A 26,651-nucleotide genomic window follows, 5' to 3' on the forward strand; every position below is an offset into this window, starting at 1 on the left:
TCTTCCAGTTGCTTCCAATTGCCACTGGTCTAATTATCCTAGTATATAGGTATTTGCTATGTTTGTATAAATTTGGAGAGGTATAGAAAAACAAACAGATGCACTGAAAAGATTAATGAAGCATATCAACCCAAACTAGCAAGAGGGATCTGTTTTGTTTATGTTGAATGCTATAGCTATATACTAAATATATTATAAGTTTATATTACCATAATAATGCATTTCTCCCTAGCTATTAATCTCAGCTACAGAATATCACATATATATTTAATCTTCCTTCAAAGAGATCTAAGCTTATTTACATGTTCTATACATAGCATAGTTTTAAGGACATTTTAATATTGGCCACTAATTTTATACTGTTAGAATGTTTTAATGCAATTACAAAGGAATGTAGCTACAATCTAAGCTTATTTAATCTACATTCTCTCTGTTTGACCTTTCCTGTAGCAACATATAAAAAGAAATCCATACCATTCTACCAAATTCCCAGTCTGAGGAAAAGAGTAAAAATAAAATTTCAGCACAAATTATTTCGTATAGCAACAGCCTGTGATCAGAATCATATGGCAAGGGAAAAAGACTTGATTCAAAGCTAAACAAATAGCTTTCTTGTTGCTCACTTTCTTAATCTCTTTAAAATAAAATAAATAAGGTATTTCAATGAAATACATTATTTCCAAGGAGCACAGTTCCTTCTGTAGGATGACTGTATTTACTTTCAAGTAATAATGCTTAGAGATAGTATGTACAAGAGTTGACATAATCATTTCCTCTATTTGACTATAGTGTCTGGATCTTCGTCAAAGGACAGAGTGCAGTTGGCTTGTTTTTCAGGTTATTTCTTGTCTCAGTTGCATGTCAGAAAGATCAGAGTGTTACTGTTTTAATTTTGATTGCTAACATAAAATTGGAATCCAAAGTAAAGGAAATTGTGAAAATTAACTTGTTACAAGTATAAGAGAACAAAGCATGGGCATTATGATAATGTAATCATTGAGAATCCATGAAGTAAAATGTATTTTTAAAGGCACAAAGTTAATGCTTTCCTTTGAAATCTCCATGTAAAAATGGAAAACATAACTTTAATATAAGACAGGCACAGGTAGTCTATGAAGAATTACAACTTGGGAAATTAATAAAAAATAGTATCTAAAATAGTATTAGTAAGATATGAAGCTCATTCATTAACGGTCTCTATGATAATATATCACTGAAAATGTTGCATGAAGGACAGTCTTTGATAGGATTATGTACAGTATAATAGCAAGTTACTGGAATTAAAATTCACTGAGAAGATACATCTTGTGAACTGAAGGGTAAGAAGATAATAATGGTAACATTAATAATAGTAAATAACAAGAATAAAATGATTCACATAAATAGAATTTCCATCAGCAACCATTATTGTAATTATGGGAATGATAAGCTAGTAATCTACAGTAAATAGCTAATCTTTATTGATTCACTGTTTAATTTCTTCTTATTTTAAAGGCTTTAGAACTGCTGTCAATAACAATAATGTTTACAGGGTACAAAGTTCTACCAAGAAAGACTCAGAAAAGAATGTACCTCATTGTGCAACATACAGCATCTCTAAAGAATCTTTTTAAAAATACATTTATATTCTATTGTTAGAGAAAAAGGAAAAAAATGCATTCAAAAGATTCCCCCCCTTTTTAAATAATTGCTGTGGGGTTTTTTCTAATGCAGTTTATGGGGGTTCCAGAGACAAAGTAGGAAAATGCTGCAGTCTCAACTCTGACTCTTTAATCACAGGGAACTGAGGATTATTCTGCATCAATAACACCTGGGAGAAAAAGACAGGCCATCAGCAGGCTGACCCTCCAGCAGCCCTAGGGGCAGTTCCAGTGCCCCCAGCAAAGTTAGCACTAAGGGTAAGGGAGCTATTACCCAAGGTCCAGATAAGAGCAGGAGCAGAGAGCTCCCTTCCTGATGGTAGAAAATAAATTCCATGTTTAGTCGTGATTTCTGGCAACCAAGCCTTCTTCCAGGGGAGGAAGGTTAATTTTCTTTTAACATAAATGAAAGCTGAAAATGTGAAATGATGAGTCACCAGCGTGCTCCATCAATGGCGTCACAAGAGGAGACGTTGTTACAAGGAGACAGGTTTTCATTTTCCTGAATTGATACAAAAGTCATGAGAAAAATTTAGCTAGGGTCTCAAATCATAAGGTGTAGTGATTACAGAGGGAAAAAAATCACGAACTTTATTTATATTTGAAATTTCTTTTTAGCTAAAACCTAGATGGAGTATTTAATCAAACTCATATGACCTTTAGCTATCTATTAATTTCATATTTGAAACACCTTTTTAAGATTCAGTTAAATTATTTTTCTTTATTTCGTTCTCCATACATCCCCTTCACCCACTCCCCACTTCAGAAAAACCTGGGTTCTGTAATGAAGGAATAATACTCAGCTCTGTAAAGTTTTAGCAACCAAATAATCAATTTGAATCAGTCGCTTAGTTTTATGCATTTCATCAATTACAGAATTTCTGATTTTTCTCTTTCAATAGAAGATCTATAGGACTGCCTGCCAACTCCTTTCTCCTATATCCTAAGACTTTTTCTGCCACATCTCAAGTCAGGTATCAGGCTTCAGATCCCCACCCTTATCCAACTTCAATTTAACTCAGAGGCCTATGTGCACCTCACTCCAGCTCCTCCATAAACTTTCTTCTGTCTCCACTAAACCATATTTTAGTGCTGAAATTTTTCTTTCACATCATCAAAATATTCCTTACATCTTTCAGGTTCTTCATTATCAAAAACATAGTTCCCCCAAGAAATCACCACAGTCTTCACAGCTGTGTCCCTTGGAAAGTAGTATATCTCCCTGGCCTTATAACCTCCTGGGTTAAGAAAGGAGACCCGTCACCGAGCTTGGCTATCACGGTGGTTTCTAAGTAGTTATTCAGTCACCTGGAGCCAGCTCCTTGTTCCTGTGAAGTTTACTACAGCTTCTCTTTAACCTTTTCCCTTCCTGGTCTCTAAGACAGAGCAGCTCTCCAGGTTCCTCCCTAAGACCTTAGTAGTGACTTCAGCACATTCTTTTTATCTCTATTTACACAGTAGTCCCCTACTTCTTTTTTATCATATTAGTTGTTTTACATTAAAATAGCCACTTGAAAATGTCCCTTTTCTCTAGCTTAATGGAAATATGATGGGTAAAATTATATGATTTTTTTTTGAAATGTACATCATGATGATCTATGTATACCTTATGAAAGGACTCCTCCTCCTAGTTAACATGTCCATCAACTCATATAGTTATCTCTGTTTTTTTTTTCCTTACTGTTATCAACTACAGTTACCATGCAATACATACCATGCAATCCTCAGAACTTATCTCATAGCTGAAAGTTTGTATCCTTTCTTAAGACCTGCTTAACAAGACCAATTGTTAAACAGCATGGCATTGAAGTTAAAGAAAAGAGAGTCCAGAACATAACAAAAGGCCTTGCTCAAGAATGAATGTGGTCATCAGTTTATTGGTGGGCCCCAATATATGATCACCCTGCTTCAGTCATTCACTGCAATCATTCACTCAACCAAATCTTATTAATCATCTACTACGTAATCCATTGATTAAGGGATAACTGCCATATGGTATGGGGCTTCCCAGGTGTCTCAGCGGTAAAGAATCTGCCTGTCAGTCATGAGACACAAATTCAGTCCCTGGGTCAGGAAGATCCCCTGGTGTAAGAGATGGCAACCTGCTCCAGTACTCTTGTCTAGAAAAATTCCATGGGCAGAGGACCCTGGCAGGCTATAATCCATGGAGACCAAAGAATCAGATGTGACTGAGCACACACAAACACACACACAACAGACTTTTCCCTTTTCAAAAGCAGTTGTATGTGTGTATCCTGTCACTTTAATACTGTGCTTGCATATAAAAACAGCTAAATAAAATATTAAAATGAGTCATATTACACTGAATAAAAGAGTAAATTACTATAAAGAAGACTGGTGAAGGCTTATTTTGCAGAAAGCTGCTAGTGGAGTTCATCATATCTTCATTATATCTATCTAATCCATTAAATGTATGTAAATCCCGAAGTCATTTTTAAGTTTCATGAAACAGAAATACAAGTAAAAATGTCTCCAAATGATAAAAACCCTATAATTTACCTGAACTTTCCTGGAGAATATATTCTGCCTCATTTCAGAGATTCCTTATTTCATCCTTACCTAAACTTTTTACTCATTTCATAGTAAAAATTACTATTTAAACAATAATCCATCACAACATATCACAATTCTGTCATTTGACTCTCATCCAGATAAGAATACTAGTTACCACAGAATTTGTGAGACAACACTTAAATGATACACATTTACTTTGGAACATCCAGCTTTTACCAAAATACTATTTTAGTAAAATAATCAATAGTGTTGAATGTAATGCAAACTGTATATCTTGCTGTCAGTAAACTCTAAATTATAGAGAAGTTACTATAAGTTGAACACACTGAAAATTTCTAGGGTCCCTGAAAGGCAGCTATAGGTCAGAAAGTTGTTCTCCATTTCCTTACATAGTTCTCAAATCCTGATACTGTTTCCTCATCTGGGGGGAATAAAGACTGAATATATAGTACCTGATTCCTTTGAGGGGAAGATATAGATTTGACTCAGAAACCAGATTTCATATTCCTTTGATAATTAGCAATAGCTTGTGACTGTGAAGCTAAGCAGCATTCCTGCCTGAACATGCAAATATGTGACTTGATTTGCCCTGAGGTTGTCTTTCATGTCAGAGCTTTTCCTTTTGTGTCCTACTCAGCGGTGTTTGCTGGAATGGTCACTAACATTTGTCTCAAAGTCTTAACGACGTGTGTGTGTGTGTGTGTGTGTGTGTGTGTGTGTGTAAACAAATGTTTGGCTATTTCTCTCTTAGTTCCCTGGTGGCTCAGCTGGTAAAGAATCTACCTGCAATGTGGGAGACGTGGGTTCTATCCCTGGATTGGGAAGAGCCCCTGGAGAAGGGAATGGCTACCCATTCCAGTATCCTGGCCTGGAGAATTTCATGGACTGTATAGGCCAAGGCGTTGCAAAAAGTCAGACACGACTGAGTGACTTTCACTTTTACTTTCACTTTCAACGCCTTTATGCATGCATAAAGGCCTGCATAGAATAAGGTGAGAATATCTAAGAGTAGGAAGCGAGGCACAGGTGGAAAAAGAATTGATACATTATAAAGCTACAAATAGAAACTTCTGTGAATATGTATGAAAGAAAGATACACTCTAAATGGAGCATGCAATTTTTAAAAGAATGAAGTTTTAAAATTTGGCTTTTCAGTCTATTGTTAATTAGATAATTTAAGTCTAAAAGTTAACTACTGAATTTAAACTATTCCTTTATCTATATTTTATATCTGTTGTTGACTTCCTGTGAGAGCAAAATGATCTCACAGTTATTTGATTGCTCTCCACTGTAGTCTGGGTGCTTTGTATAAAATATAATACAGTACAGATGTCAACTCAATAACTAAATAGCACATATTTCTAAAGAACCATGAAAAATATGAACAGTATAGAAACAATGGCTCTGTAATTACTTTTTGCTATGGAGTGAGGTTAGGCATTTATCCTTATAGAATCCTGATACACGTACAGTCAAATCTGCCCCTGTGGTCCTTTTCTCTTTGTTGATGAATGCATTGTGCAGGTACCATGTATGGCCACTACACTATCTGAGGTCATCCTATCCTGTTAACACAAATGGTGTGAACAATAGTTTATATGCCACTTAACTCCTTGGGAGAAACGGTTAACCTTGCTAGAGAGGACAGATCAGTCATGTATAGTTATTAAGGTCTAGAAGGTTTTGTTATGCTCTAAAATACTTTTGTATCATCTTGTACTTCTGTGTGAGGCCTATTTTAGCTGGAAAGCAAAAGAAGGAGAAATCACCTTTGGAAATTTTACAAAATTTGTACAATGAAACAGGTGATGGAAGTTTTTCAAAGATCCATTTCATTAATGACATCTCCACTGCAGAGGTGGCAAACATTTTCCCCTTTAGAAATAGACTTTCTAAAAATATGTTAATGAATTAAGAATAAAGGCTTTGTGGATGTAAAAGAGCTTTTGAAAATTTTCAGCTTGCTAAAAGGAATTCAATCTGATCACTTTGTTTAAAAATTTCAGAATCATCTTATTATGTTTTAAGTGACTGCTTTTGCTATGAAATGAAGGGTTCTTATTAAATTTACTCCAGGTCATTACCAGACTTCATTTAAAATTAACTTTCAACCACTGCCCTTAGTAGCTATGTATTTTTAATCTCAAGGGTCATCTGATGATGATAGTCTCAAAAGGAATCAACTGTGAATACCTAGAAAGACTCCAGCTTTCCTCTATTCTTACTGAAACCACAAGAAGGTTATATAACTTTATTCCTGGTGTGTAAAGGATATGTAGGAAAACAATCATGAATTTATTTTTTATATTGTATGGTACCATGTTTCATGTTTTTTTCTGAAATAAATTAAAATTTCCTTATAATACATTAGAGACACTGAAGATATTTCAAAATATAAGTGGAATAGCATGAAATGAGCATTACTTTTTTAAAGGGTCAGTGTATAGGACTGTGGATAATTGAAAAGAACTTTGTTTCTTATGGCCTTGATAAAACACCTTTGTTATGTTTTTCTTGTATTTATTTAAACTAGGAACAAGAAAAAGTGCATTTACATGCCTTTTTCAAACAGTAGAAATAGAAATCAGTTTACCACCACTGCTATTTAAATATCTTCTAACTGGCAAAATTAAACCATGTCTCTTTATTTATTTATTGCACTTGTAAAAAGATTAATGGGAATGTGATTCCTTGAGGCTTTTACATATAACCCCTTCACAAAGAACAAAATTATACAGTTTGGCAAATGAACTAAATGAGCTACATTTATTTAAATAATCACTATAGAGAAAACAATAAATCAACAACATTCTGCACAAAAAAGTGTTTACAGAGTGTCTTGTAATTTATTTTATCAAGGACACAGACTTTTTGCTCTTAGCTAATCTTGCTTCTAACAGTCTATTATCACATCAACCATTAATGAGTATTTGCAATAGGAATTTAGCTGAGGCTGAGGAAAGAAAAGTAGGAATAACTTCCACCTCTGTCACCAGCACAGTTACTCTGAAACACATTCTTCTAATAAACATTTTGTCAAAGGTTCCTATTAACTTCAGAGACAATCAAAATGAAATGGCAGAGCTTTGTTAAATCAGGGGAAGAGATGATTTGAATGGTCATAATCGTGCAATTATCTCAGCCTCTGTCTATTCCAAAGGACTCTGTCCATATCTCCGTCTATATCAGTAGTAAGTGAGCGGGGGAGCTCTAATGCTGAACCTGTGATATATTCATAAATCAGGACTTTCAGAGGCTGCCACAGGCACCATAATGAGGGTCATTATTCAGGCAGAGTGTCAAAACTACTATCAAAGGACCTTCTCAGAATTACAATCATTCTGTTTCTTGTTAAATAAGCAATGTAGTACACAAAAATGGCAAACAAGAAGCAGGTCAATTTGATACACTGTGAGGGCACAGAGATCTCCAGAGTAATTTACCCTCTGGGAATTCTGATGGCTGGTGAGATGAATTATACACACCCTCAAAAAAGATTAATGGTAATAAACCCCCTTGAACATTTTCACCAAAAAAGCCCTTCAAATTGCTCATAAGAAACTTTAGAAACAAAAATGGAAAAAAAAAAATCAGTTTTGTTGTTGTTAGACCTAAACTCCTTGAAAAGATAAAAATTATCATGATAGAAAATTGTCAGTAATCAGTGCACCAATAAAATAGTATACATATGAGTCACTTACTGTATTTGGTCATTAAAAAAAGTAAAACTGAAAATTTTCCATTCATTGATCTTAACCTTATCACTGCATCCACAAACATTTCTGCAGACTCATACATACACAAGCAAGCACCCATATCTCCCATATATACACATAAAGCCCAAAACATTGCACGATATAGAAATACCATAAAGAAACAATTTCCTGTAGTTTATGTTTTTCTGGTAAACACAGTGATACCGTTAGAGGCAGATTCAAAAAGTAGGCTTAGAAATATTTTTATTTTCTGTATATCAAAAGGGAGGAAACGAGTCTTTAGAATTGTGTGGCTATTAAGTATGTAAATACATCTTTTCTCAGTTAGCATGCTTGTGTCTTTAAATGCCCTTGTTAGTAAATACTTTGGCACCACAGACAAGACATGTTGCAAATTAGCACTAAAATAAAAATGGAAGAGTCTAGGTAGACAAGAGTTTAGTTAAGTTTTTATGTACTTGAGTGAATTCATATAATCTTGTTGGAGGATAATTTGATGATGTGAACGCAGGGTTGTAAAAATACTAATACAAATTCGAATCCAAAGTTTTACTTGTAGAAAATAATCCAAAGGACGTAATTATGTACAAACATAACAGTTAGAATTCTGTGTATCTCAAGTAAAAGATTGGCTAGACCTGTTATATTTGAGCCAAATAATAAAAATACTATATATCTCCATTGAAATGATGCTGTAGAATAATATTCAAGATTCTGAGAAAATGTTCACTAAACATTTCTAAACAAATACAGGAATTTGCAGCTAAAATTAGGCATTGGATGATAAATTCTGATATATGAGGTATTGTTTTCTTTTTTACATTTTTTCATGTTTCAAATTTCATACAGTCAACATATATTACTTTTCTCAATAGATAAATATAAGCATATTATATGCATATTTGTTTATATAATAAAGACATACTTATTTTAAAAGAAAGTTTGGAAAGATAAGTAGTATTGTTTTTAAAAGACTAAGTGAAAAACACTTTAGAATAGATAGAAGTAAAGAATTTCTTTTTACAGCGTTTTCAATGAAATAAACAGTTATGAGGAATTGATAGATGCCGTTAACACACACTTTCCAATCAGCATGGCTTGCAGTCCATGAATCTTCAATGATTCTGTCTTTGGAGTGGAGAGTAGTCCTTGCTTGATATAAATATGTATATGAAGATTTCTGTTTGTATTATGTAATTTTAGAAAAATTCATGTTGAGAGGGAGGAAGAGGAGATCTTTGAATTACTTAAAAAGTTATTTTAATTCTTATGTTTTATCTCCATATACTTTTGTTATTGCTTAAATGCAACAATTGTTAAAAACATAAATCCAAGGAACCATTTAGTGACTTTTAAATCCTTCAATTTTTCAGCTTTGTGCTAACTGGCTACAAGATGGAATTAAGCACAATCAGATATAGAGGATTTTACAACAGAGAGTAGAACATATTCTTAAGGACAGATATAAGTCATTAACAAATAGTTATATTTAACCTCCTGAGCTAGTTACTTAACCAAAAATAAAATGAATAATAATTGAAATCTTCACCTATAAGATGCTACTTATAGAGCTACTTCAAGAGACTTTTAACAAACCTATGGATCAAGTGCTGGAAGCATTGCTTTTGAAACAGCACAGACTTCACAGTGAGACAGAATAGATCCAAATCCAGGCTTTTCCTTAACAGATACATACTACTATATATAAAGTAGATAAACAGCAAGGATCTTTTGTATAGCACAGGGAACTGTAGTCAGTATCTTGTAATAACCTATAATGGAAAAGAATCTGAAACGTGTGTGTGTGTGTGTGTGTGTGTGTGTGTGTGTGGTGTGGCTTCTCTGGTGTCTCAGATGGTAAAGAATCTGCCTGCAATATAGGAGACCCGTATATATATATATGTGTGTGTGTGTCGGGGGGGGAGTATAACTGAATCACTTTTCTGTACACCTAAAACTAACACAACATGGTAAATCAACTATTTTGTGCAGTTAATTAAATTTAAAAAAAAAATTCAGGCTTCACCATTTGTTAATTCTGCAGCTTTGAACTAATCAATCACCTTAAGTATAATTTCCTTATTTGTAAAATGTAGATGATGTCATTTGCTTCCCTACCTCTGTGTGTGTATGCGTATTTTATTCACCTCTATGCTTCCTCAAATTTCAAATTTTATTTAGGACAGTTAAGGAAAACATTCAAGATTACATAAAATATTGTAATTTAACTATGACTTTGAAGTATAGCTGCTTTTTACTTTTTAAGAAGAATCGTTAATGATTATTTCACTTCTCTTTTAAACTGATATTCTCCAGCTCTTTAGAAGAATTTATAGTAGGTTGGTATCTAGCAAGAAGATAGACTACACTTTTATCAAATGTTTGTAGTAGTCAGTGCTTTGGGAAGACAAAGTCAGACATTTGGTCAAAATTTCATTTCTATCCGACTTTCACGTGTGCAGGTTGAAGGAGGATTGCCGAAGCCCTTAACTCCTCTCTAACTGGATATTCTGTGACAATAAATCTGACCTTGTCCAGACTTGCTCTTTAAGTAAGTTGGTATCAATGAAATAATCAAAAGCAAACCAATTATGTTCTGGTATATTTTATCCATCCGTTTGGATTGAATTGTCTATTAAGTGGTGTTTGCATATGAAGAAATGCTCTATTGTATGCAGAGGTACTCAATTATTTAGATTATACATTTGAATAAACTGTGTTGTGGAAGGACTGCTACCCTTGTAATATAGAACAATTACATTTTCTTGCATAGTTTACAGATTATTAAACTAGTAATAATTCGACTCACACTGCCAGTTACTGAATTCTAACCTTTGCCTTCGAGACTTAACTACTATGAGGGTGTAGTATCTACCCCAACAATTAACAATCCATGTCAATCATTTCAAATTATACCAAATTATGCAAAGTAGTGTTGGGAAAAGAATTGTGTGAGAGGAGAACACAAAAATTTAATTTCAATAAGGATCAGAGGTGAGATTTGTAGCTGCTTAAGGACTCCCAGATATCTGTGGTTAAAAAGCAATGGGTCTCTTATTTCAGATGGTTTTTCTCACATATGCAGGTCAGAAGAGGCCTCAGTGTGAGCCTCTCCACGTGTGTGAATGTCAGTTCCACCCCACTTGGGCACCTAGGAAGCGCAACTAAGATTTCCTTTGTTAGAAATATCTTGATTTAATTTTCCTGAAAAGGTGTTAGGTCATTAACACATATGTTCATCATGATGTGTAATATTTAATAACTATAACAAACTATCATGTTTAAAGTCTGTCTTCACAGACTTCAATTTTTAGAAAGATTACTCAATGAGGTAAGCTTTTTTCCTCTCACTTTTACATTTTAATTGCAAAATTAAAAAGTTCTTTTTTAATTACAAAAATAATATTTATGCTGAAACAAAACAGGGACTCTTCTTTCCAATCCTACCTGCCGTTTGTTATAAAAGGTTTGGTGTGGATGTAGGTATTTAACCGTGTTTCTAAATGTCAGCATGATTTTAAAAAATCTATGTTTTATGAAATAGAGTTAAAGAACTTGAGAGGACAGAAGATACAGGTATAATAGACTGGTGACTTGATTCTTTAATGTGATTTGCTAGAAAATTTGTTTAAATACACTCCATTTCCCTCGTGGCTCAGATGGTAAAGAATCCACCTGCAGTTTAGGATTCCATCCCTGGGTTGGGAAGATCCCCTGGAAAAAAGAATGGCTTCACACTCCAGTATTCCTGCCTGGAGGCATGGACAGAGGAGCCTGGCAGCTACAGTCCATGGGCTGATAAAGAGCTGGACACAACTGAGTGACTAACACTTCCACTTTTCAATTCATATATCCAGTCTGTGTCACTTGCTTATGTTTTCCACCTGTCCACAGAAGGCATTTGAGATAGCTATTGGAGACTCCTGATAGTTAACTTGTTTTTGTATTAATAGGTAAATTGAGGGTAAGAGAGGTTAAGTCCATACTCAAGATTATATAGGAAGCTAAGCACATTTAGGGGAGAAGACTGAGCAGTAAGTCCTTGTTTAGTGCTTTTTGCTCTGATCTCTGCTGGTTCCCATGCCATGAATAGGCTGGATTTTTCACATCATATCTCTTTTATGTTTCATTGTGGCATAAAATTTATGTAAATTTTAGAAGTTCCTGTATTAATCTAAAATATGTTCTATATCTTGCATAAATGTTGAAAGGAAATCTATTTTCCTTCTAGTAAACCCTGAGATCACAGACCATGTTTATTCATTTTTATATATCCAGTATTGAGATGGTCAGTTTTATGTGTCAGCTTGGCTAGACTGCAAGTATCCAGATAAATCAAATACTAATCTGCTTGTTGCTGTGAAGGTGTTTTGTAGATATGATTAACGTCTGCAGTCAGTTGATTTTACATTAAGACTATCCTGTATAATATGAGTGAACCTGATCCAGTCAGTTGAAAGATCTTAATAACAAACCTAAAGAAGTTTCCGCTGTAGACTGGAGTGTCAGCTCCTACCCAAGAGTCTTTAGCATGCCTTTTCTGGTAGCCAACCCTATAGACACATTGGATTTGCTTAGTCAGGCCCCCGCAATCACATAAACTAATTCCTTGAAGTAAATTATATACATATATATATATATGTATATAGGACTTCCCCGGTGGCTCGGGGGTAAAGAATTCGCCTGTAATGCAGCAGAAGATGCAAGTTTGATCCCTGAGTCAGGAAGGTCACTTGAAGGAAGGCATGGTAACCCACTCCAGTATTCTTGCCTGGGGAATCTCACGGACAGAGAAGACTGGCAGGCTCCAGTCTAATAAGGTCGCAAATAGTCAGACGTGACTGAAGCAACTTAACATGAACATGCATATGAATATATAATTATATATTTTATATATTTCTTAATGGAACTCTGAGAAAAGTAAATACCTGCTACGTAATCACTAAATGTTTTCTGAATTGATGGATATATGAATTAGTATGTATGTTTCTTTAAAAAACTATCTTTTAATTGAATTTTTATATTAGAAGAATTTTTTATTTTCCTAGTATATTTTAATTCACTGATGTTGATAAACAGGACTCCTTTATGACCTAGGTTTCTAATGTTTATTTTATTTCTCTTGTTAAGAAATACATCTCATTGTCATGATAGCTGCCTTAGTGAAAGAAACATATAGAGATGGAGAAGACTCTTTAAAAAATAATATTTGTAGGAAGGAGTGTACATTTATATATTCTGTTCTCAGTTGTTGAAGAAGCACCTGGTTAAATCTCCCCAGACTATTATGAATCCCTTTTTAAAAGTCTCCAGTGCCGTAAATAATGAAATAGCAATATCTTGCAAGCATTGTATTGACTATAATATCCCTTTGAAGTGAAGATTTGGCATATCGGCTACTCAGATTCTGTTCTTCCATTAATTAAAATTCTTACATATTTTTTTGAGGGGGTGAATATCTTAAAAATTTTTTTTCCTAGTGATGATTCAGTTATATAATTTTCTTACTGACCAACTGTCCTATAGGAGTAATGACAATGACAGCATAATTACCACACACACACACACACACACACACACACACACACACATTCACCTTGTTCATGGCTAAGAGGACACAAAATACAGAACACGTCTTTTCATACAGTTGATCGAATATAGAGCTTCTTGAGGATCCCAGGGTCAGATTGGTTCCAATGCATAGAATGTATGACTCCAAATAAAACCTTTCCTACATTCACAGGTGAAAGAATAGCAAATAAAAGCCTAGCTGCACCATCAAGCCTTTTACACGGCAACCATTTGCATTTCCAATGAACATTGACTGCAATACCACAGTCAAGTAATAGCATGGTGACCGGTGTGCAGGAGATGATTCAGATTCACAAGGCATGCAACTTAAGGTACACTTGTGCATGTCAGACCGTATAACACTGTTTATCGGAAATGTTCTGGGACAACAAAACATTTAGGTAAACAAGGTTTTATGTAATCAAGGGAGTTACAGGGTAATTGACTCATGTCAAGAGACATAATCTAGATTTTGATGGGAGGTAGTTTTGAATTGAAGATTTTGGCTATGTGGAGCTTTAACTACAGAAATATAAGATTCCCAAATTTCATTAGCAATATTAATGTGTATCTCGGTTTGCATTTTAAACACATAAAAATAAGTTACTTGGAATCCTGAAGGTAATTCCAGAGACAAAAAAATTAAAGCATAAACATTCGACTGTTTGAATAAACATTGTTTTCAAGTATAATTTGTCTTGAAGCTAAATACTGACTAAAATGAAAAAGAATTTACCAGTATGTGGAAATGTGGGCTCTGTTTTTGATTCCTGAAATATGTGCTTTAATTTTTTCAAATATTAAAAATATCTCTGTATACAGCCTCTTTTCTACATAATTGTTCATATTGCACGTTAGGTTTTCCTGTGTGTTCCTGAACCAGCAATCCAGATGGAACCATATCAATTCCAAGGTATGGTTGATGATTGCTTAAATGTTTGATTTCCTGATAATTGGGCTTTCTGATCTTCACTATATGCTTCCCTTCATGGGCAAGTAGTTGTTTATCCTATAAGGAATAGTAATTTATTCTATATTGCTATTATATCATGCAATGGGGTTTCCCTTGTAACTCAGTCAGTAAAGAATCTGCCTGCAATGCAGGAGACATGGGTTCAATTCTTGGGTCAGGAGGATCCCCTGGAGAAGGAAATAGCAACCCGCTCTAGTATTCTTGCCTGGAGTAAGTATCTCATGGACTAAAGAGCCTGGCAGGCTACAGTCCATGGGGTGGCAAGAACCAGACATGACTTAGTGACTAAACCACCATTATATTAAGTCATAGACATTGAGATGGAGATTTACTATTTAGTGTTTACAAATTTTAATTTAAAGGATCCCCAAATCCCTTTGGATGTTTAATAAAGACCCATAATCTGGCAAATTAATGAGTCCCTTATCCAATCTCATAGCCTTTATGTCTGCTTTTAAGAGACTTGTTCATTGAATTCCTTGATCTCACCTAAGTTGGGTACTGGGGAGTAAATTTTTCTTGGAGGTGACATGGCCTAAGCAAGAAACTTGCTGTAAGGGCAAGTTTGGTGGCCTAAGAATTACTTTAGACTAGGAATTATAGTCTGTTCAGTCTTAGAGTTTCTTAAATAATATAATTCTCTCTACTATTGAGAAGGTTTCCAGTCTATTTACTTTCTATCAAGTGCATTGGGTAATAATGAAAGCCAAATGTCCTGTCTAAATATAAAGTTTATTGATTCCTGTCTCCAAGCCACTAGCCTCAGTGATTTGCCCATCTCTACTTTAATTCACATTCCTTAGTTTAATGGCCTCTGATTCAATGTACTGCTGCTTCTTATTTTTAAGGTAAAACATATCATGACTTCACATTGATTTTTCAATTCAAATTCAGAACTTCAGGAATTTAAAGTTTCTTTGATCTTTTAGCTATACCTACTTTCTCATATCTTGAGAAGCTTGGTTCTCGATGAGATTAGGAATAATAGAATTAAAATATTATCTTACAAAATGCACACAACAACCTCAGAATGACTATAGAAATGATGTGACCAATTCATCACTGAAAACAGTAAGAATTTGTTATAGTTCTGTATATCCTACTAGGGATGTACAATCAAATTGCTGGGTTTTAAAATCACTTATAGTTACTCTTAGTGTGGTTATGCCAGCAACTCAATATGCATTTAGGTTCATTTTTTAATTTCCTTTTCAATTTTTAAAAATTGCTTTTTCGGTTAAATTTTAACCAATGTAACATGTTTAGAGAGTTACAAAGTTAACAAAACAAGTACATTCAAAGAAGATAATCTTTTAACATTATCCCTTTTACTCTACTCTCTTCCTCCTACTTTAGGTGACCAAATTTAATGATTGATCCATTTTTTATGCTCATATGCATATTTGTATGCTCCTCTACTTAGATAAAATAATTGCGTATTGCACCACCACCTTGTTTAATTGCTGATGTTCTATATATCACTTCTTAATAAGTTATAGAGCATGATTATTGTGTGGAGCTACCATAGATAATTCAGTTTCCTATTAAGAAACATTGGAGTTGTTTTATTTATATATATTATTAACAACCTTTTGCATATATATTTTCATATTTTTGTCAGTGTGTCTATGGGATAGACTCCTAGAGAAGGATTGACAGCTACCAAAGACACACTGGTAATGTATTCAAATGATTATTTCTCATCATAACCTCACCAATATAAATGGATACTAATGTTTAGATTCATGCCAATATAATAGCTAAAAGGATTGGGGTCCCATTGTAGTTTTAATTTACATTTCTTTTAATTTGTATGAGGTTAAGTTTCTCTAGGGGCTTCCCTGGTAGTTCAGAGGTTAAAGCGTCTGCCTGCAATGAGGGACACCTGGGTTCGATCCCTAGGTCAGGAAGATTCCCTGGAGAAGGAAATGGCAACCCACTCCAGTATTCTTGCCTGGAAAATCCCATGGATGGAGAATCCCATGGATGGAGGAGCCTGGTGGGCTACAGTTCATGGGGTCGCAAAGAGTTGGACATGACTGAGCGACTTAACTTTAAGTTTCTCTTAATACAATTAAGTGGTATTTGTATTGCTTTTTTTATAACCTATTCATTCACTAACTCATTTTTATAGAGAGTTCTCTCTCTGTAAAAGCTAAATGTGTTTTAGAAATATTAACCCTTTGACCAGGATATATATTGCAAAAATTTTCCCTAGTTTTCCATTTTTCATTTTTCTTTATTTTGCTTGTGATACCTTTTGCCATGTGAAAGTTTATAATATGTACATGTATGTATGCTTGTATATATATAATATGTAAACTATATTAAGTATGGGTCTATATATATAAAATCTTTATTTCTGTATTTTTGGTTATATTTAGTAAGATGATTCCCGTTCCCACATGAGAAAATAATTTACCTATGTGTACTTTTAGTGAGCCTGTTTTCTTTTGAGTATTTACTTTTATATTTAAATTTCTGATACATTTAGAAATCATCCTTGTGATGGGAGAAATGTACTCATTACAGTGTTTTTCTACATGGCTAGTCAATTACCCTAGTTCAGTTCAGTTCAGTCTCTCAGTTGTGTCCGACTCTTTGTGACCCCACGAACCACAGCACAACAGGCCTCCCTGTCCATCACCAACTCCCGGAGTCCACCCAAACCCATGTCCACTGGGTCCATGATGCCATCCAACCATCTCATCCTCTGTCATCCCCTTCTCCTCATGCCCTCAATCCCTCCCAGCATCAGGGTCTTTTCAAATGAGTCAGCTCTTCACATTGGGTGGCCAAAGTATTGGAGTTTCAGCTTCCACATCAGTCCTTCCAATGAACACCCAGGACTGATCTCCTTTAGGATGGACTGGTTGGATCTCCTTGCAGTCCAAGGGACTCTCAAGAGTCTTCTCCAACAAAACAGTTCAAAAGCATCAATTCTTCAGCACTCAGCTTTCTTTATAGTCCAACTCTCACATCCATACATGACTACTGGAAAAACCATAGCCTTGACTAGACAGACCTTTGTTGGCAAAGTAATGTCTCTGCTTTTTAATATGCTATCTAGGTTGGTCATACCTTTCTTCAAAAAGTAAGTGTCTTCTAATTTCATGACTACAATCACCATCTGCAGTGACTTTGGAGCCCCAGAAAATAAAGTCTGATACTGTTTCCACTGTTTCCCCATCTATTTCCCATGAAGTGATAGGATCAGATGCCATGATCTTAGTTTTCTGAATGTTGACCTCTAAGTCAACTTTTTCACTCTCCTCTTTCACTTTCATCAAGGGGCTCTTTAGTTCTTCACTTTCTGCCATAAGGGTGGTGTCATCTGCATATCTGAGGTTATTGATATTTCTCCCGGCAATCCTGATTCCAGCTTGTGCTTCCGCCAGCCCGGCGTTTCTCATAATGTACTCTGCCTATAAGTTAAATAAGCAAGGTAACAATATTGACAGTACAGTGCTTTCACAGCATCATCTTTTAGGATTTGAAATAGCTCAACTGGAATTCCCTCACCTCCACTAGTTTCGTTAGTAGTGATACTTCCTAAGGCCCACTTGACTTCACATTCCAGGATGTCTGGTTCTAGGTGAGTGATCACACCATCATGATTATCTGGGTCATGAAGATCTTTTTGGTACAGTTCATCTATGTATTCTTGCCACCTCTTAATATCTTCTGCTTCTGTTAGGTCCATACCATTTGTGTCCTTTATTGAGCCCATCTTTGCATGAAATGTTCCCTTGATATCTCTAATTTTCTTGAAGAGATCTCTAGTCTTTCCCATTCTATTGTTTTCCTCTATTTCTCTGCATTGATCACTGAGGAAGTCTTTCTTATCTCTCCTTGCTATCCTTTGGAACTCTGCATTCAAATGGGAATATCTTTCCTTTTCTCCTTTGCCTTTCTCCTCTCTTCTTTTCACAGCTAATTACCCTAATACTAATTATTAAAATTTCATGTCCTTTATGCCAATTTGAAAAATAAACTTGCTTTATATTATATATATTTATATAGTATATATGTATTATATATTAAATTCACACGTGCAGTTTTTAAATCTGGATTTTCTATTTATTACATTTGTGTGGTAGCTTTAAAATTAAATCAAATTCTTTGATACTCTCCTCAGCTCTCGTAAAAGTTGAAGCTTAATTCTCCAGCTCTCTAGTGAAGGATGGATTTAGTGGCTTACTACTATATAATAGCATATGGCAAAAGTGATGATATGTCAGTTTGAAGATTAGATAATAAAAGACTGTGGCTTCCATCTCAGGTTTGAGTTCTCTCTCTAAAGATATAAATTAACTTAAGAAGAGCTGCTACCTTTACATTGAATATTACTATTTGAATCCATGATATATTTTCCCATTTATTCTAAGTCTACTTTTGAGGTTTTTATGAGTATTTTCTTCTGCTGATGGGCTTCCCTCATTGCTCAGTTGGTTAAGAACCCATCTGCAATGCAGGAGACTCTGGTTCAGTATCTAGATCAGGAAGATCCGCTGGAGAGGGATAGGCTACCCACTCCAGTATTCTTGGGCTTCCCATGTGGCTCAGCTGGTAAAGAATCTACCTGCAATGCGGGAGACTTGGGTTCAATCCCTGTGTTGGGACGATCCTCTGGAGAAGGGAAAATGCTACCCACTCCAATATTCTGGCCTGGAGAATTCCATGGACTGTATAGTCCATGGGGTCACAAAGAGTCTGACATGACTGAGTGACTTTCACTTTCTTTTGCTGATAAATGTTTTGTATATTTCTTGTTAAATCTATGTCTCTGAAATTTTTCTCTTTGCTGTGATAAATGGGCTTCCCAGGTGACTCAGTGGTAAAAACTCCACCTGCCCATGCAAGAGGCACAAGAGATGTGGGTTTGATCCCTGGGTCAGGAAGATCCCCTGGAGGAGGAAATGGCAACCCACTCCAGTATTTTTGCCTGGAACATCCCATGGACAGAGAAGTCTGGCAGGCTACAATCCCTCGTGTTGCAAAGAGTCAGACATGACTAAATACACACACATAATAAATGGAGCCTTTTCTTCCATAACCCCTCTCCCCACATCCTTGTTCTTATCTTTATCCTCATCCTCCTCCTCCCTTTCTTCTTAATTTTTCAGCTTTTATACACATTTGACTTCTGCATGTTCATTTTATAACCTCCTAAAGGTTATAAAAGGGGTAAGCAAGTTGTGCACCTCTCACACATGCACAAAAAAGTGCCTGCATTACAATCCTTGGACTCTGTATGTTAGATTAAATGAAAAAAGAAATTAAGGTTGCAGATAGAAGTAGGTGTTGCTAACCAACTGACCTTAATTTAGCGAGATTATCCTAGTTAAACAGGTGTGGCCAATGTAATTACCATCAGGTAAGAGTGGGCGTGGGAGGCAGGAGAGAAAATTGTTAGTGCAGTGTGATCTGGGAAAGATTTGAGTTGCTGTTTCTGGCTTTGCAGATGGAAGGGGCCACAGGAAAAGGAGTAAGAATGGCTTCTAGAAGCTGGGAAAGGCCACGATGCGGATTTTTCCCTAGAACCTTCAGAAAGTATGTCATCTTGCCAACTCCTAGTGAGACCCAGAACTGTAAGTTAACATATTTTTGTTGTCTTAAAGCTATTATATTTTGGTAATTTGTTACAGGAGCAATAGGATACAATGCACTTGAAATGTATTGAATTTTCTGACTGTTTTCAGTGTTTTTGCTATTGATTCTTTTCAGGTTTTGCATATATTTGGTCATCATCTGAAAAAAATGATCACGTCATACCAGTTTCAATCTGTGAGATTCTGAGTGCTTTGGCTGGTATCTTTGAAAACAATGCTAGTGAATATAATGGTAATCTTTACCTGTTCCTGGCTTTACTTCAAACACCTCTATTATTTCCACGTTTAGGGGCTGACTTCTGAGTTAAACCGTGTATGTTTTATCATGTTAGGAAAGTATCCATCAATTCCAGTTTTGTTGGTGTTAAATTTTTCAAATGTTTTCCTGTGTCCATGAAGATAATTATAGGGTGTTTGTCTTAACTCTATTAGTAGGATGGTGGATTCTGTTTGCAGATATTTTAGTAGAGAATTTTAATTTGATATTTGAAGTGAAGTAGACCTGTGTTTTAATTTTTGGTTAATTTTTGTGTCATATACTGAAATCAGTATTATAACTTCCTTTTCAAAATTAATTTGAAAGAAAGGAAAGAAGTACTGATATATGCTGCAACATGAGTGAACCTGAAAAACTGTATGCTAAATAAAAGAAGCCAGACAAGAAAGGCAACTTATTGTATGAATTAATTTATATGAAATGTCTAATAAAGTCAACTCTCTAGAGTCGGAAAGTAAATTAGTGGTTGCCTAGGGCTAGAGGTGAGAATGAAGATTAGCTGCAAATGGGTGAGGGGATCTCATTGGAGTGATGGAAATGTTAAAAGCGGATTGTGGTGATGAAAGCACAACTTGGCAATTCACTAAAAATTGTTAACTTTTACATTTAAAATGAAGGCTTTGTTTTTTTTTTTTTTAACTTCTTTGGCTGAATCAGGTCTAAGTTGCGGTACGTGGGATCTTTGTTATGTCATGCAAGATCTTTGCTGCGGTGGGGCAGGAACTCTACAGATGTGGCGCACGAGCTTTGGAGCCTGCGGGCTCCGTACTTGTGGTGACATGTGGAGCTTATTTGCTCTGTGGCATGGGGTATCTTAGTTCACCAACCAGGGAAGGGGGGTTTTACGGTATGAAAATTACACCTCCTTGAAGTTGTAAAAGACGGAATTTTTTTTTAATTGATACTGTGTGCTCAGTTGTGTCCGACAATTTGTGACCACATGGACCAGCTCCTCTGTCCATGGGGTTTTCCAGACAAGAAAGTGGCTTGCCATTTCTTCCTCCAGGGGATCTTCCCGATCCAGGAATCAAACCTACCTCTCTTGTGCCTCTTGCACTGGCAAGTGGGTTCTTTACCACTGAGCCACCTGGGAAGCCCCAGCTGAAATGTAGTCTACCTAAATTATATAGTATATTTAACAGGGAAAAAAAAAAATTTGGAAGTTTCCTTCCTTTTCTATACTTTGGAATAGCTTAAGTAATATGTAGATTATATGGTACATAAATGTATGATAGTGCACCTGGTGGAAATACTGATCCTGATGATTTATTGTGTGTATTGGAGGAGGAGAAACAAGGTCTTAAATTATTTTCTCTGTTTCCTCGATGATGATTGGCCTATTCAGACTTCCTGTCTCCACTGAGTCACCTAGGTAAGCAGTGTATGTCTTTTTAAAAAAATTTGTTTCATTTTGGTTTTAAAGTATAACTGAAGGGATATGAAAATATATTCTTTATCTTAAAACATTCTTCAATTATTTTCCATTCATTTTTAATATTTGTGTTTCCTCTCATTTGGCCTTAATTAGATCAGTTAATAGATTGTTTATTTTCTTGGCCTTGTTTCAAACAATGATACATATTTGGATCTGCAAAATGTGTTTTGTTGTCAGTTTTTCTGAGTGAATTCTCCTTAGTAGGCATTTCAATATGTGACATATATATATACACATGTGTATATATATATATATGTATGTTTCAGGAGCAGTCCTTGAGTTGCAAATTTCAGTAGTTCTCTTCCATTGCTTCAATTTTCTTCTTTGAGGATACCTGTTATACATATATTGCATCTTTTTTGCTTACATTGTATATCAATGACTTTCTCTTGAAATTTGCTATTCCTTTTGTAGCTTTTTAAACAACTCAATTGGGGTGGAGTGTGATTTATATACTGTAAAGTTCACCCACTTTGTGTGCAGCTTCATCATTTTTAGTAAATTTATATAATTATAGAATAATCACAATAAAAATTTATGGAAACTTTCATCACCTTATGCCAGAGCATGAAATAAGCCATGATAAATATTAATTTACAAGGGATGAAATATTATTAAAAAAGAATCTCTAAATAAATGAGAATTAAATTAGAAATCAATAACAAACATCTGGGAAATCTCCAAATATTTGAAATCACACAACTTATTTATAAGTAACACAAAAATAAAAGAATCATTCACCTATAGAATGTTCCACACACACTTGGCTTCCCTGAAGTCTTTGTTTGCTAAGTACAGAGTTTAAAATCATTAGAGTTTCTAGTAAAGAGTGTATGGATAACACATTGCTTGTTTTTTAATTTCTCCTGATTTTTGGTGAAATCTAAACAGTTTGGATGATATATGCTACTAACTTCAAATTGATTTTTTTCTGAACTTCTTTTTGTTGTTTGGCTTTTTGCAGGGGAAGTGGTTGTGATTTATTTTCGAAATGTAACTACACTTATTTCTAGACATCTTTCTCCTGTTGTTTGTGATTGCTGATACATGCTCAATTCTTTTATTTTGATTTTTAAAGTGTGACTTCTTTCACTTTGTCCTGTGACTACATGGCTTATGAGGCAGTCAATGATGTAAGCAGAGGTTGCATAAAAATTTTCAAGTTCATAGGCTGTGATAGATATGTGTATGAGTTGAAGAGTACGTTCAGTGCTCATCTAGTCTTCAGATCTCTTGGCCTTTTAATTTCCACTGTTTTCCTTTGAGTCCTCTTATATATGTTCAGAGTTTCCTAGTCAGTCAGGGATATGTGTAGGGCTTCACTGGGTCTTCCATATTCTCCTGGGATATCTCTTACATTTCTGGCTGGTTTGCCACTCACCCCAACTGCTAGTTTTCCCATTTATTTTCTGTGGGAATTTGTTGTGTTCTAGAATTGCCAGGTTCGGCTGACAAAACTAGAAATTTTAATCACATGGTGGAAAATGACTATCTTTCTGACAGTAAAGCAGCTGATTTTGCTGTAATCTATATCCTCTGGCAAAGCTACAGATCTCAACAATGAAACTTGAGGGAATGTGTGTATGTGTGTGGGGCGGGGCATGGGGTGAGATGGGGGAGTGGTATTATTTGAAGACAGAAGGTCCAGAAATTACTGCTATTTTAACCAAAGTCCAAGCAATTCTTTAAAAATACTTTTTGATGTGTTTTATATCTTTAGTCTATTTAAATTCTGTCAAATAGTTATTTCTGAAAAGTTTGTTCAGCTAAATATAGCATTTTTCCTCACAAAGTGGATTCACTCACCTCTGCTTAGCACCATAGCCAAAGTACCTTATGTGATTTCTTTGGTTTTAAAATTTGTTCCTGTCACATTCTATTTCTCTTAAGATGGCCGTTGTTTATTCACTCTTCTGTTTCTTCGTATAACTTTGTTCCTTTGTGACATGATTTTTAATTTCATTTTTTTACAGATTGTTTTTCTCTTGCACTCTGTTTCTAGTTCTCATTTTTTTTTTCACATTTTCTATTTATTTTCATTTGGCTTATTTTGAAACACTTGGTTACAATTTTTATGTTTTTTGTGAACTTTTTTTGGCATGCTTTTATTATCCGTGAGAACATTATTTTCTTATTTCTTACAATGTTGTATAGGATTCCTTTTACATTGTACATTTTTACATAAGTTTAGTTTGCTTAAACTTTTGGGAACAAGCGGTCAGGATAGTTATCCTATTTCCATGACCTTAGAAATCCTGATTTGGTTGTTTTTGCAAAAGATCAAAACACTTTGTGAGGTTTACTTCCCTTTCTGTCCTTACAGCTTTTATCTGGACCTTTTCTCTATTCTGCTGTCATTCTTGCCAGCTTGCTTAATTTACATTCTAGTCTCAGTAGTTTATCTTTTGTATGTGTCTCTGTGCGGGAACAGAGTTTAGGTTTTTGTCTCTAGTTTCTAACTTTAAGTATTCTTATCCCCAAGACTGCTTCAGCCTTCTCACCTTGCTATGTATCCTGTATTCTCACTACATTAAGTGTTTAGACTTCTCTCAGTTACAGCTGCTTTTTCAGATTGACCTGCCCCCCTTTCTGATAAATGCCTGTTGGATACTTTGGGGTTCACTGTTGACTTTTCTTTTCTTCCTCCCACAGAGCTATTAATGCCATATGGTACTTACCGCTTCTGATGTTTTGTCCCCAGCTGCTCTTATTTTACATTCATGTAGATAATTTATCACCAAGTGTTTTGTAAATATTGTCTGTTGTTGTTACTTTATTTTGCCATTCTAGTTGTTCTGCTTTTATGGAAGGATTTAGGTAGCTTCAAAAATCATGCTGCAGGAATTCCATTTCAAGTGTCATTCAATTAAGCAGTTACTTGACTTAATCTTCCCATAGAAAGCAACTATAAATAATGGTCAAAATGCAAAAGACAGTGATTGAAAGGCCCTGAGGGATTATCAAAAGCAGACAGAGTATAAGTGGAACTGGACACTCCAATGACAGAAATAACAGATTCTTACCCATTTTCTTTAACTTTTAGCCAAAGGAAAGGCTATTAGAAATTTTACAGTTCTTATTATCTGAAAAGACAGAGGACAGGTTTTTCGACAACCACCCTCTGGATACTGAGGGAGAAATCCAAGAAGGAAGAGAGAAAGAGCAGAAGTCCCATAGTTGGTATTTCAACCTTGTTCAGGTATCTAGCTGAGCCATAAATCATGAATGCACAAGATATACTCTAACTCAATATAAAAGAACTAAACTTTCATTTGATCTTTTGCTCAGGAGACAGATTTTATTGATTGAGTTCCAGCAAGTTAATGGCCCTTTTGAAAAAAATATATCACCACCCTTAGGAAGACTATAACAGAATCCAAAGACTGCAAAGCATATGGCAGTAGGTCCAGTATAGTATCCAAAGTTAGTGGATAGATAAGGAAAATGTAAATTCCTCTCAAGAAAAAAACAATAAGAAAACCAATTCTTAAATATCTGCATATTGAAATTTGACCTAGGATTTAAAACAATTAGTATAATTATGCTAAAGAGCATAAAGTAAAATATATTCCTAGTAAATGAGAAAATGAGAAATCTCAGCAGAGAAATAAAAATTCTGTATCTGAATATAAAAACTCAATAAAAGGCTTTAACAGAAGACTGTACATACCACAACAGAGGCAGGAGTTATTGAACTTATATACTTCAATATAGTATCTAAAAAGAGGTAAGAAGTTGAAAGAAAGGAACTCATGGACTCATGAGACTGGGATTCAGAAGAGAAGATAGTGAATTGGAAAAAAATAATAATAAAAAATAAGGGTTGGGAACTTGGCAAATTTGGTAAAAACATAAATGCAGATAATTAAGAGTCTCTGCAAATCCATTACGGAGAAGGCAATGGCACCTCACTCCAGTACTCTTGCCTGGAAAATCCCATGGATGGAGGAGCCTGGTGGGCTGCAATCCATGGGGTCGCTGAGTTGGACATGACTGAAGTGACTTAGCAGCAGCAGCAGCAAATCCATTCAGGAAAAATTACAAGAACAGCCTCTTAAAGGCACATCATAGTCAAACTTGTGAAAACAGAAAAGAAAGGAGCAGAAAAGACTATACTGACTTTTACTTACAAAGAAAACACTATTTGTATGTTGCCTGATTTAGCAGAAACTGTGGAACCCAAAAAACAGTGGGAAGCATCATTAAAATACAGTAAAACCTGTCACCCCACACTTCTATAACCAACAAAATTATCCTTTCAGAATAAAGGTGAAAGAAAGATATTTTCAAAGAAAAGAAAACTGAGATAATTCATTGCCAACTGATCTGTACCACAAGAAATGTTAAAGGAAATTCCTGAAATTGTATAAGTTATATAAAGTTGAATATAAGTATTTATATTCTATTTGTATCACACATTGGAAAAGCAGGTCTAATTGGCCTTATTTGGGGATCATCTTAAACAGTTATATTAAGTTAGTTACCAATCATAATGTTAATTGTGATTACATTGCATTTTTATCAATATGTGCTGTGCATTCTAAGTCTTATACATTCAGTATCTTATTCAATACTCTCAATCTGTCTGAGAATAGGTATTGTTATTCCCATTTTTATAGATGAGGAAAAAGAGCTGACTGGTTCAAAGACTTGTCCAAAGTCAGACTCTTAATATGTAGTGGGGCTTCCCTGATAACTCAGTTGGTAAAGAATCCACCTACAATATAGGAGACCCTGGTTTGATTCCTGGGTAGAGAAGATCCCCTGGAGAAGGGATAGGCTACCCACTCCAGGGTTCTTGGGCTTCCCTTGTGGCCCAGCTGGTAAAGAATCTGCCTGTAATGCAGGAGACTTGGGTTCAATCCCTGGGTTGAGACGATCCCCTGGAGAAG

At 35.1% G+C, this 26,651-nt stretch overlaps 1 long non-coding RNA gene across 1 annotated transcript in view; it reads left to right on the forward strand.

Moving 5' to 3' along the window:
- Positions 1–19,917: 19,917 nt before the first annotated feature.
- The window catches only part of LOC122673762, a 389,014-nt gene continuing 382,280 nt past the window's right edge, over positions 19,918–26,651 (forward strand). Inside the window, exon 1 of the long non-coding RNA XR_006334821.1 lies at positions 19,918–20,026. This is a non-coding gene — a long non-coding RNA (uncharacterized LOC122673762). The remainder of the gene's footprint in view (positions 20,027–26,651) is intronic.

Source organism: Cervus elaphus, chromosome 18 (genome assembly GCF_910594005.1).
Source record: "Cervus elaphus chromosome 18, mCerEla1.1, whole genome shotgun sequence".
NCBI classification, from domain to species: domain Eukaryota; kingdom Metazoa; phylum Chordata; class Mammalia; order Artiodactyla; family Cervidae; genus Cervus; species Cervus elaphus.